Below are 12,753 nucleotides of genomic sequence, written 5' to 3'. Positions count from 1 at the left end.
AAGAAGATATTTAAAGAGCCTGAATTGTTTAGCTAAGCAAAACTATTGAAATCTGTGAGCATATATGACTGCTGTCTAAAAAACACACTGCAGGAGTAAATATTGAGCAGTGATATTGTAAGCTAAAGGACAATGCTGTCACTTGGGAAAAATGGTGATGGCTGTAAATGTATTTAGCTGGAAATGAGACAGTTCTAAGCTATTAAAATAATGTGTTTCTGGAACTGCCTTCCAATGGAAGGAGCACAGAAGCTGGAATTCAGTAATGAGTTGTCTAATATTTATGGAGTTATTTATTCTTTCAGTATTTGCAAAAGTTCTTGCAGTTACATGTGTGCTTTGAATGGAGAATCTACACTCATCAAGAAAATGACATAGACGTGTAAAGTCATCTGCCTTGTCTAGGAATCCTAGTCTGAAAACTCAGAACTGAAATATTGCCTATATCCGGACATACTCTACATCTTCTTGCCTGTCTGTGTTATAGCATTTTGTGACAGACTTGATAGCTTCTTTCCATGCTTATAACTGATTGAAGACAGTAACAAAAAGTTGTTCCCTGCAGCATTCTGAGCCTCATTGTGCCACACATCTTGCTTGCTTACTTCATATCATCATATCTTTAGAGAAAAAGTGTATGCAAGTAATAAAACAGCATTATTTATTGTGAAATGAGGTACATCAGGACTGCTCAGGACAAGGTCAATGATATAAGTGAATTACTATGATTAACTGTATTAAATTACTACATCTGATTTTGAGTGATCTTTTATTACCATCATTAGTTCTAGATAGCCTTCAGAAACTATCAAAAATGTATATATTCTTATATCAGTTCTTCAGAAAAAAATTGTTTCTGTATTTGGACTTTTTTTCTATTGAATTTTCATTAATGAAGAAAACAAGTTTGGGACATGTTTCTCAGCTGCAGCTGGCAGAGAAATTTCACCAGAAATAAGTATTTAGAACTTTCCTTTTTAATTCATTATTAAAAGTAGCTGACCATCACCAATGATCTTTTCTGTTTCTCAGAGCCCAGTCTATGGGTAAATAAACTCCACTTTCTCTCCTAAAGAAATTTCCACATTGAAGGAGCTGAAGCTTTACAGATTTCTTTTATCTTCTATAAATGTTTAGAGAAGAATATTTTCCTCCAGGAACACAAGAGTGCATTGTAATTGTGTGCACATCTTTAGGCATCAATCATCAGTGTCTGTTCTGTGAAAATCTCAAATTTATAAAGGAACAGAAAATAGTTGCAGGTGACCTGTAAGTTTAAATGTGTACTTTCGATATAGTCTGTCCTTTTGTCAGGGAGCTATATGCTATGTATGACCTTTAAATCCTGACTGGACGGAGAATTTAAATCTTTACACTTATTTAATCCTCTCCCTATTCAGCACAGCTTTTAAGCACGTGCTTTACTCAAGAAAGGTTCAGCTTTTGATAGAAAATTAGCAGAAAACAAATCATAAAAAATACATTAAAATATAAAAACTTGAAAGAACTAGAGTGTTGCATTTGAAAGACATTCATTCAGGTAGGATTAATGCAAGAAATAGAAACTTTACAAATTTTGCAAAGGTTTTCAAAGATATAATCTCTGCAGTTTTAAAAAGTTCCATAATTCTGGGCCTATGTTCTCTTATCCCCAGCTGTAAATAAACTTTAATAAAAAGTAAGTGTCAATAATCTGAAACCCATTTTTAACCTGTCTCCTGCACTACTCTGACGTCTACAGTAATGATCTTCCTCAGATGGAACACAGCTGATCAGGGTCATTTGCTGATAAATGTATTTCAGAGGATTTTTCCCCTGTATCTCAGTTTGAAATTCTTATCCTATAATGGCGTGTCCTTGCAGAAAATGCTTTTGACTCTAAACTTTATATTTCTTTGTACCTAGTCTTACCAGTAACTTTCTATTTCGAACACTATAACTAACTTCTTTCATTTGCATGCCTACAGTTGCATAAGTATTAGTGTACAGATTAGGATTTATTTAGGAAGAAAAAGACTTCAAAAATCACTTCATAACAAATTTTAGAGTTTCTTTAAACAGAATTTGCCTCAAAGTTCATTTTTGTTTTGTTGGTGATAGAAATGAAGTGAGAAAAATGAGGCATCTGTGATCCTACTATTATTATATCTGTCTCTCTGTTCCTCTTTGAATGAATTTTGTGTTGCAGCACTGGAAAGAAAGTTGGAAAGAATGTCCAAAAAGAAGTAAGTCTTTGTAAACATGAAGGAAAAAAATATATAAATAAATAAAAAATAAGAGAGAGAGAGAAAAAGAGAAAAAACTGACACTTTTTAATTTAATTTTATTTTTTTTAACATTGATTTGGAAGACTAATGTACTGTGCTAATGAAACAAGACAAGGTTTACCATGAAACTTACCATGAACTTACCAATGAACTTACCCTGAAAGTTCACAGCAGAATCTGGATGGGCCCAGAATCTGGTCATTTAGAAATGGTAGAAGTTTGTAGTTTCTCAGGTGGTCATGTATTTCAGCAATTTTTAAAATAAATAAATAAATAGATAGATAGATTAATAAATAAATAAATAGGCTATCAAAAGGATAAGAACATTCTTCAAAAACTTTCAAGGCTCCTTTTCCTTTATTAATCAACAAATAAAGTTTAAGATAGAAATAGCCAATGCAAATTCAAAATCTGGCAACATTTAGTTTGGTCTGATATATACCAGAAATATGCATAAAATCTGAAAGGTTTGTCTGCATCCCTTTCCACTTTCTTTCCATGTTCAATCAGACATCTGCTGTTGTATAGTCCCTGACACTAGCTCTTCACTCACTTCTGGGAATATGCATTGATACAGTCACTGACATTGTAAGAATATCATATTGCAAGTCAGAACACATTTTTTTTTTTCTGTTTTTACTTGCTCCTTTATATGTTCCATACCACGGGATTTTTTTTTTTTTCTTCAGAAGACTCTACTCTTTCAGTTGAAATATAATTATTTCAAACACAGCATCCATCTCTTTGTATTTCATGGTAAAGATTTCGATTTTGCAAATTTTCAGCGATCCTCGAGAAAAACATAGCCACCCTTTTCTAAAATGTTATGATGCAGCAAGAGAAGCACTGAATCTTGCTGTTTACCATAAGACTATCAGTAAGACAGAAGATGTCACAGACGACATCTTGGATTTCCTACAACCACATTTTGAAGCTTTTAAAGTTTCATTTTCTCTTTAAAAATGCTTCTTTGAACATTACCTATGCCCAGAGGAACAGTTTAAAAATGAAAAACAGGCTTTTAGAGCTTCAATTGCAGCCACAGGGGACTCTATATTCTTCCATGGTTGCTTTGCTCTAGTATTATGCTTCTATTAGCTCCAAATATAAAGACCTGATAATGCAAGACTCTTTGGAATGGATAAGATTAACAAAGATAGTTCCATCTTGGAGGAATTGCATTATTATTTATTTGACATCACACTGCATTGTACACAATTTATCTTTTTGTGTATAAAAAACACTACCATCAACAACTATTAATATTGTGTTCACTGGATTTAGACAAGAAACAGACAAATTAAAATTTTAACTATTAATTTGTAAAAAGAGATGCATTTTGTTGTTATCAGCCATCCTTTTCTAAGTTGAATCTTACCCCTTTTTCATTATGCCTTCTTTTAAGTTTTATAGGAGATGAAATAGGCCCTCAACAACTATTTCCAGATCAGTCCCTTGTTGCATGTGCCATCTGCTAGAAAGAAATATTTTATTATGAAATCCAGTTATACAGAATGACTTTTTGGTATAAAACAACATACTGAGGTAAGCTATTACAATAATATAATACTACTCATGTTAGTACAGAGTGCTGGATAATACTCTACTGCAATAGGTTAATGGCTTAGTGCTTAAAATACATTACTATGTATGGGCAATATCTCTACAAAAGCATGTAAGGTAGTGAAAGATAAAAGGTGTACATGTGATGAATTCACATTCCATATTACAGAAAGATAGTAGTCACTAAAAAGTCAGTACATCAGTAAGAATTCTAGCATAGAATTAATCTAGAATTAATCACACATTGATTTCTATATTTTCTGAAAGAAGAGCTGGAGAAAGTCTGCTGAACATCTAAAATATTCTGGGTCTTCAGTCCAAATATCAGATGCTTAAAAGCTCAACAGAATATGGTCCAGAATTATATTTAGATTTTCGTAATAGGTCTGTCACTCTGTTCTCAACAGAAATATTTTCACTGCTTCTGTTACATTTTCCTGGGCTGGATGTTTCATTCATCAGCCAAAGTATTTTCTGCTTCTCAAGGTCTTGAGGGAAAAGAAAAGCTAATTTAGGATACCCCTAAAGCTTAAGTATTTGTTGGTAAAAATAAAGACTTGTCATTTTGGATGCATAATAATCTTGCTGGTAATTATAACTGTGATATGCCAGTGGCTCAGAGTTAGGGAGAATATCTGCACTGTTAGCTTCTAGAAAGTCTCTGACCTCAGATCTACCTGTTTGATAAATTATTTCCCTTTATATTAAAAGACAGAGGAGACATCTCCAATTCAGACATGCTCTAAAGCTTTCTTTGCCTTTATCTTTGTCCTGAGACAATCCATAGGGGAGCACTTTGAAAAAGTGTGAGCTCAATTGGAACGTGTATATCACACATGTTATGATGTTAAAGAAGGACTCATGGTTCACAGATTCATTTTCTGTAAGACCAGAATGAACCCCTGTGATCACCTAATCTGACCTCTTGTTTAAAGCAAACCATAGGATTTCCCTGAATTAATTCCCATTTGAAGAACAGGAAATCTTTAGGGAAAAAAAAAAAAAATAATCTAATCTCGATTCAAAGACTGTCATTAACTGTGTTGCTCACAACTCTTGTTCTACTTGTTAATTATCTGTCCTGCTTAAAATGTAGATGTTTTATTTAGACTGAATTTCTATCTCCAGTTTCCAGAAGCTGGATCTTACTATACATTCCTCAGGTCGATTGTCTTCCAACTATCAATGTTTAGTTTCTTATGTATTTATGGTAGTTCTGAGGTAATGGGCCTTGTAGAGTCAGACTGACTTCTTGAGAGAAATGGTTATGTCTGTTTCCCAGTATTGGAATAATTTTATAACATAATTTAAATTAGCTGGGACATGAGGAATCATTTGGCCTGATCTCCCAGCAAAAAGTCAAGGCAATTTATATCAGGTTGCCTCACATGAGTTTTGAGAATATTCAGGGATGGAGATTCTAAAACCTCTCTGAACCCCTGCTCCAAGTTTTGATGTCATACTTTTATTTTTTTTTCCTAATAACAGAATGTCCCACTTTATATTTGTGTCCATCTTTCTCGCTCTGTAACTGTGCACTTCTGAGAAGAATCTGGCTTTATCTTCTCTATGGCCTTCTGCTGTGTAGCTGAAGACAGATTCCCCTTTCACCATCTGGGCTGAACTCTCTCAATCTCTCCTCTACTTATCATGTGCTCCAGTACCTCAAATGGTTTTATGTCACTTTGCTGGAACCCAAAACTGGACATAACGCTCCATATGCAGTCTCACAAGTATTGAGTAGGGGAAACATTCACTTCCCTTTACCTACTGGCAATGCTTTTGCTAATACATCACAGTATGTGGTTGTAATTCTTCAAAATGATGTCATGCTACAGATTAATATCCATTTTGTTGTCTAGAGAGATCTCCACCTCCTTTCCTACAAACCTCCAAAGCTACTTTCTATCTAGTCGGCATCTGGTGCATACTGCTACAAGGTTCATTCTTTTCCTGGTCTTTGCATTTACCTTTATGAAGCCTGTGTCAGCCCACTTCAGTGTGTCAATGTCTCTTGCTATAGCAGCCTTGCCTTTCAGTGGATTTCCAGCTCTATGCAGTTTGATGTCTCTGTACTTAATGAGAATGCATTTTGTCTCATCTTTAGTAAAGACATTAAACTATCTACCTCATCTATTTACCACAGTAAAAAAATATTTACACATGTTCATGTGTTTTCTCAGTGCTATTTGAAGTCTTTAGCATCCTTCCTTTAGCTGTGGATGCTGACAATAGAAAAAGTCCTTCTGAAGGTGTGAGGTCAAATATCACCAAATAACTTCTTATGCTCTCCAAAGGATCTCCTTTCTGTATGTACAGCACTTGCTTTTCATTATGTGAAATCAAGTACAGCTGTTATCTCTCCTAATGCCTATTCTTTCTTTTCTTTTCTCTCTCTCTTTTTTTTTTTTCATAGTCACTTCTTCTGGGATAGTTAATCTTTCTGTAAAATATGTGTCTTTGTCAATATGTAGGATTAATAAAATGTGTTATCTATTTATACCCAGTTTCTAAAACAAAAGTGATCACATGGTATCAGTTTCTTCTCTTTTTCTTTCTTTAAAACTTCTCTCAGCCTTTGGATCATTTGTAGAATCTCTTTTGTACATTTTTTCTAGTTAATTGGTCAAATGTTTTAATAAGAGTGATAAGCATCTCACTAGAAGTATATGATGATGCTTGCAGCCTTACAGCCATATTTAAATCTATTAATTCTGTACCTTTTAATCAAAGTGACAGAACCAAGTCTTATAAATGACCAAATGTACTACATCAGCACTATTGATTTCATACACTTCTCAATTCATCAATCTTCCACCTTTCTTCACTCATAAGATCAAGTATCCTACAAGATACTTTCCAATTACATTCTTCATTGGTTTCCCATGACAGGAAGTTTTCCCTTTTACAGATATATCCACTCAACAACTTTCACAACAGTGTGAGAGCCAAGCTAAGCACTTGTCAAATTGTTAGGTACTAGAACTACCATTCCTTTCCTTGTGATTCTCTCACTTAACACATTTTACACCCTTATTGTCTTATAAGGGATAAGTAATTAAGTGAATACAATTTGGGGAAAAGCTCAGATCAATTTATAGTCAACTATTAAACTGTGTGAGAATATAATTTTGGTTATCATTATGTATTATCATTGCATTATCATACAATCTTTTCTTAACTGTGAAGATTTGATTGCTATGAAAGTTTTTGTATTGGCACGGGAAAACTTAAGGACAGGTTCATGCTAAATTGTCTGAATTATTTGTGACTAGGACATTGCAAAATCTTGGATTGATAAGACTTCTCCAGACATGTTGAATTAACGAAATACATGAAATGCAGTTGATAACTGAATTTTACATATGATAGTGCCCCATGGAGAAAGATTCTGAAGAAAACCCTACTTTTTTTTAATATTGAGAAGCACTATTAGATTACACAGAAGTACATATACAATTCAACAAAAGAATGGAAAACCAGCAAGCGCTAACTATTTAGCAACTATTGTTTAACCTGATCTTCAATACACTACATATTGTGCTTTCCTGCTTCAGCATAAAGCATGCTAGATGTCATCATAAAGATTTCTCTAATTCATCATACCAAATACCAGACTAAACATATAAATATTTTCCTCCTGGAGGCAAATTCACCTACTCGTATAAAAAGAATTAATTTATTCCTTAATTTCATCGATGATGATAGAACATGTCTAAAAGTAAAGTTCAGAAAAATTTTCCACAAACTACCCATTTCAAATGTATAAAGCATAAATATGAAACATTAAGAAAAATCCAGGAACAGTAGAACTAGCAATCAGAAATAAAGAGATTTGTAGTTGTTTATGATTAGTGATTTTTGTTTTTCAGTTGCTTCAGTTACTCCAGCTTTCTCAAACAATGATAGCATTTGTTCACTTAGGCATGTTAAATTCTATACAGAGCACAATGAGAACAAATGGAGATATTTTTGTAATGTTTAGGCAATTAAAAATCCCTTATTCTTGATGTGCATAATTATATAAAATTATTTTTTATATGCGGTGTTCTAAAGTAGTTTTAATTGGAAAATGATTTTACAGATTCAGAGGGCATTGCCATATTTCAATTTTATAATTAACTTGAATACTGGAGTCCATATGGCAGATGAGCAATATTTAATAAAAATAGCCAACTGACTTGCCAGAGAAAGAATTGAGGTTATTGTGGAGAGATTTGTGCATTACATAATTCATGATTTTTATGGAAGACATAAAGTTATGCCTAGAAACTGTTTTGTGTTTAGAATCTAACCAAGGTATACCATAGCTTCAGTAATGAATAATGCAGATAACATGGTGCCCTCAGTGAACTATAGAGCAGAAAAAGCAGCTGACTATCAGAAACAGATCATTAGGGGGAAAAAAAGAAAAAAAAGATACATGTGAGAAAAGCATATTACCTTGATGGAGAAACAGAAAAGATAGATGCTACTTTGCAACTAATTTGTAAAAACAAGCTTGCAAATTTTGTAGTTCCTAAAGCCTTTAGGCAAACTCAGAACTAATTAAACGAAGATGATCTCTATTCCATGCTGTTCAGATGAACTGGTAAGATGTTTCATCATGAATGTTTATGTAATGCAAATGTGGGCCATCAGCGGTGAAGTAGTTCTAAAAAGGAAACCAGGTTTTTGAAAGACACAATGAATCTGACTCATTATAGCATTGCTGTTTGCAACTCTAGGTTGTAGTTAAGATGGTGTCAGCACTTTTATTATATAACTTCCTATTTTGGGTTGTTTATAACTTAGCTGTAAAAATTTACTTCAGGCTAAATCTGATTGCACAAGGTTTCAGGTATTGTTTTTTTTTTTGTTGTTGTTTTGTTTTGTTTTGTTTTGTTTTTTTTTTAATAAGTTTGACTACTCTAAACTACATTTGACTATTGTGTTTTCCATTGAACAAATTCACTTTCTGAGAATGGTGCTGAATTTGCAGCCTTGTTTTGGTGTCCAGAGTATTTACAGCATTATTGGTAAACATAGTCTGTACTATAATATATTTTTTTTTCAGCTGGTACAAATTTCCAGATGTTTGAAAATTAAACATCAAATCTATTCAAGCCTTATTAAAGAGGAGAACTGTGATGGCTGACATTAATATACAAATGATAAAACCAAGGATCTTAATATAAAATTAAAAGTATACAGAGAGCTAAAACTTAAGTAGCTCATGCTCTAAGTAAACTCACACTATAATTAATCTTGTGGCAATGGGTTACATGTTTGTTTCCTAACTGGTACTATATAGTCTTCATTTTCCTATACATCTACAAACTAGGGAAAGCTATAAAAGACTACAGTAGTGCACCATCTGAGTAAACCCTCTGAGAGACAGTGAAAATGTTAATGGTTTAGAAGAAATAGATCACCTTCCATCTAGTATGATGATGGGGAACAATTTTATGCTGGATGCCTAAAAATGATTACATAGAACCAAAAATGATTACACAGAAGTCATGTGTTGGGTGGGTTGTCAGAGGGAAAATTTTATCACTACCCAGACTCTTTTTCTTCAGCAGTGCCAAAAGCTGTGAGTGGCTCTCTAGGGCTGATGCATGGGGCTGAGAAGCCAAAGGCCCTTGGTACAGAATGACAGAATGGCAACAATGCACTGTTCAAAATATGGTGATGTGACAATTCTGGCATATTTGTTAGAATGTGCGGACTTAGATTCTGGCACACTGTCACTTTGTGTCCTGAAGTACAACCTCATGCAAATAATTTATGGGGACCACCTGGAGTATTTGCAATGGCATTGTAAATACTAAAGGCTTCCTTGCCAATCCAACCAACAAAGTGAATGTGTGCACACACATATCATCTGAAATTGATGAAAGACAAGTTTTTATTGTATGCTATGCTTTCCATTCATCTTTGTAAAAAAAAAAAAAAAAATTAAAGGTTGATTCATTAGCTGTGCAGAACAGAAATGATAGTCATTACATATGTAGTAATAGGTCACATATACAGCCTTCAGCACTGCAATCTGATTTACTAACTAAATGAATGATGAGTAGGATATCACATTCTTCCAATAAGTGTATTTAGATCTTTATCTCTTATATGACATGGTATTAACTGCCATGTGACTTTGTAATCCTATTGATAATGGTTAGCATATAGAAATCATTAGTTTGTTATACCAGTGAAAAATAGTTTTAGCTTTACATTTCCCTCCCAGCAGATATAAGATATTAACACAAAATTACTATATCTTTCCCCATCTATGTACATATTACGATCAACAAGCCAGTGCAAATTATTACCTGATTTTTAGATATAATAAGTCAGGGACAAAGGCAATGGCATACTGTGCTTGCCATGTTAAGGCAAATTCATTAGTTGTGCATTCAGGTAAGCTAATTTAGTTTTGCATCCTTTTTTTTTTTTTTTCTTTTTTTTTTCTTTTTTTTCCCTTTCCTTAAGTTTTCAAAGACAAAAACAAACAAACAAAAAAACTGATTCTCCTACCAAAAAAAGTTATTTTCAGGATCCACTACTGACTATAATATACTTTAGTATTCCAAAAACTTTCCAATATTTACTCTGGCTAATTACTATTTTGAATTTGTTTTCCAGTAAGAGGAGAGGAGGAAGCAGAGGAATTCCCTTTCTCTAGCATAAGCAAAGAAATGTTGATTTGTTCAAACATAAATGACAATCTTATAATAATATTAGCATTTTATTTGGAAAAGCAATCTCCCATCTTATGTCTCCTCCTTTTCATAAATATAAAGGTGTTGAAGCTATTTTGGCCTATGGCCATACCACCCTGGCAATGCCCAAACTCATCTGATCTTGGAAGCTAAGAAGGGTTGGGCCTGGTTAGTACTTGGATGGGAGACATCCTGGGAATACCGGGTGCTGTAGGCTTTACCCACCCAGACCGACTACCCGTTAAAAAATGCAGCAGTTCAGGTCACCAGATGCAGGGAGTGTCTGAGCCTGTTCCTGCCATCAGCGGGAAGCAGAGAAACTGCGTGAGTGAGCTGCAAGCAGGTGGATGACCTGATCCGCATGGTGGTGGAGCTCAAGGAGGAGGTGGAGAGGTTGAGGGATATCAGGGAGTGCGAGCGGGAGATAGACTGGTGGAGCGACTCCCTGCAGGGCCTCAAGGAGAGGTACCGGGGTGAGACACCCCAAATGGGGGTGGACCCCCTGCCCTGTCGCTGTTGTGCAGAGGGAGGGGACCTAGGAGTTGAGTGTTGAGGAGGAATGGAAACAGGTCCCTGCTCGACATCACAGGCCATGCCCTCCCCCACCGGCCCCACCTTCCCAGGTGCCCTTACGCAACAAATTTGAGGCCATGGAGCTTGAGAGACCAGGGGGTGAGGATGAGATAGGAAGCCTACCCAGGAGGATGCCTAGGGCGAGGAGGTCAACTCCACGCCTCAGGACTGCCTCCACCAAGACAGAAAGAAGGGTGATTGTTGTAGGTGACTCTCTTCTCAGGGGAACAGAGGGCCCTATTTGTTGGCCTGATCCTAACCATAGGGAAGTCTGCTGCCTCCCTGGAGCCACGGTCAGGGACATTGCCAGAAAGCTTCCCAACCTGGTTCACCCCTCTGACTATTATCCTCTTTTGATAGTCCAGGCTGGCAGTGATGAAGTTGAAGAGAGAAGCCTGAAGGCTATCAAATGGGACTTTAGGGGACTGGGACGGTTAGTGGATGGAGCGGAAGTACAGGTGGTGTTTGCATCCATCCCTATGGTGGCAGGGAGGGGTACAGAGAGGACATGGAAAGCCCACCTGATAAACACATGGCTCAGGGGCTGGTGCCAACACAGAAATCTTGGGTTTTTTGACCATGGTGCACTTTGCTTGGCACCCAGCCTGATGGCCGCAGACAGGTCCCTATCTCTAAGGGGAAAACGGATCCTAGGCCAGGAGCTGGCGGGGCTCATTGAGAGGGCTTTAAACTAGGTAAGAAGGGGGACAGGGCTGAAACAAGGCTTGTTGGAGCTGTGCCAGGGGGAACAATGGCAAGGCCGGGGGATAAGGCAATGGCCCAACTGAAGTGCATCTACACTAATGCACACAGCATGGGTAACAAACAGGAAGAGCTGGAAGCCATTGTGCAGCAGGCAGGCCATGACTTGGTTGCCATCATGGAGACATGGTGGGACCACTCTCATGACTGGAGTGCTGCAATGACTGGATATAAGCTCTTCAGAAGGGACAGGCAGCACAGAAGGGGTGGTGGTGTGGCTCTCTATATTAGAGAATCTTTCGATGTTGTAGAACTTGAGGCTGGGAATGATAAGGTTGAGTCCCTGTGGGTTAGGATAGGTGGAAAGGCCAACAACGCTAACGTCCTGGTGGGGGCCTGTTATAGACCGCCGAACCAGGATGAGGAGACTGATGACGAGTTCTACAGGCAGCTGACAGAAGTTGTGAAATTGTCGGCACTTGTTCTTGTTGGGGACTTCAGCTTCCCAGATATATCCTGGAAGCACAACACAGCCCAGAGAAAGCAGTCTAGGAGGTTTCTGGAGAGCGTGGAAGATAGCTTCCTGAAGCAGCTGGTTAGTGAGCCTACCAGGGGAGGTGCCCCGCTAGACCTTTTCTTCACGAATAGAGAAGGACTGGTGGAGGATGTGGTTGTCGGGAGCTGTCTTAGGCAGAGTAACCACAAAATGGTGGAGTTCTCTATTCTTGGCGAGGCCAGGAAGGGGACCAGTAAAACCGCTGTATTGGACTTCCGGAGGACTGACTTTGAGCTGCTCAGGACACTGGTTAGCCGAGTCCCTTGGGAGGCGGTTCTGAAGGGCAGAGGAGTCCAGGAAGGCTGGGCGCTCTTCAAGAATGATATCTTAATGGCGCAGGAATGGTCTGTCCCCACATGCCCAAAGATGAGCCGGTGAGGAAGAAGACTGG

The 12,753-nt window shown here is 36.9% G+C and overlaps 1 non-coding gene across 1 annotated transcript; it reads left to right on the top strand.

Moving 5' to 3' along the window:
- The first annotated feature begins 10,629 nt into the window (after positions 1 to 10,629).
- Positions 10,630 to 10,748, top strand: LOC137860765 (5S ribosomal RNA). Its single transcript, XR_011099161.1, has one exon. It is a non-coding gene; the product is annotated as a 5S ribosomal RNA (ribosomal RNA).
- Positions 10,749 to 12,753: the final 2,005 nt, after the last annotated feature.

Source organism: Anas acuta, chromosome 8, assembly GCF_963932015.1.
Source record: "Anas acuta chromosome 8, bAnaAcu1.1, whole genome shotgun sequence".
Lineage (NCBI taxonomy): Eukaryota > Metazoa > Chordata > Aves > Anseriformes > Anatidae > Anas > Anas acuta.
Note: the sequence above shows the minus strand (reverse complement) of the source record. Positions and strands in the feature narration are given on the sequence as shown.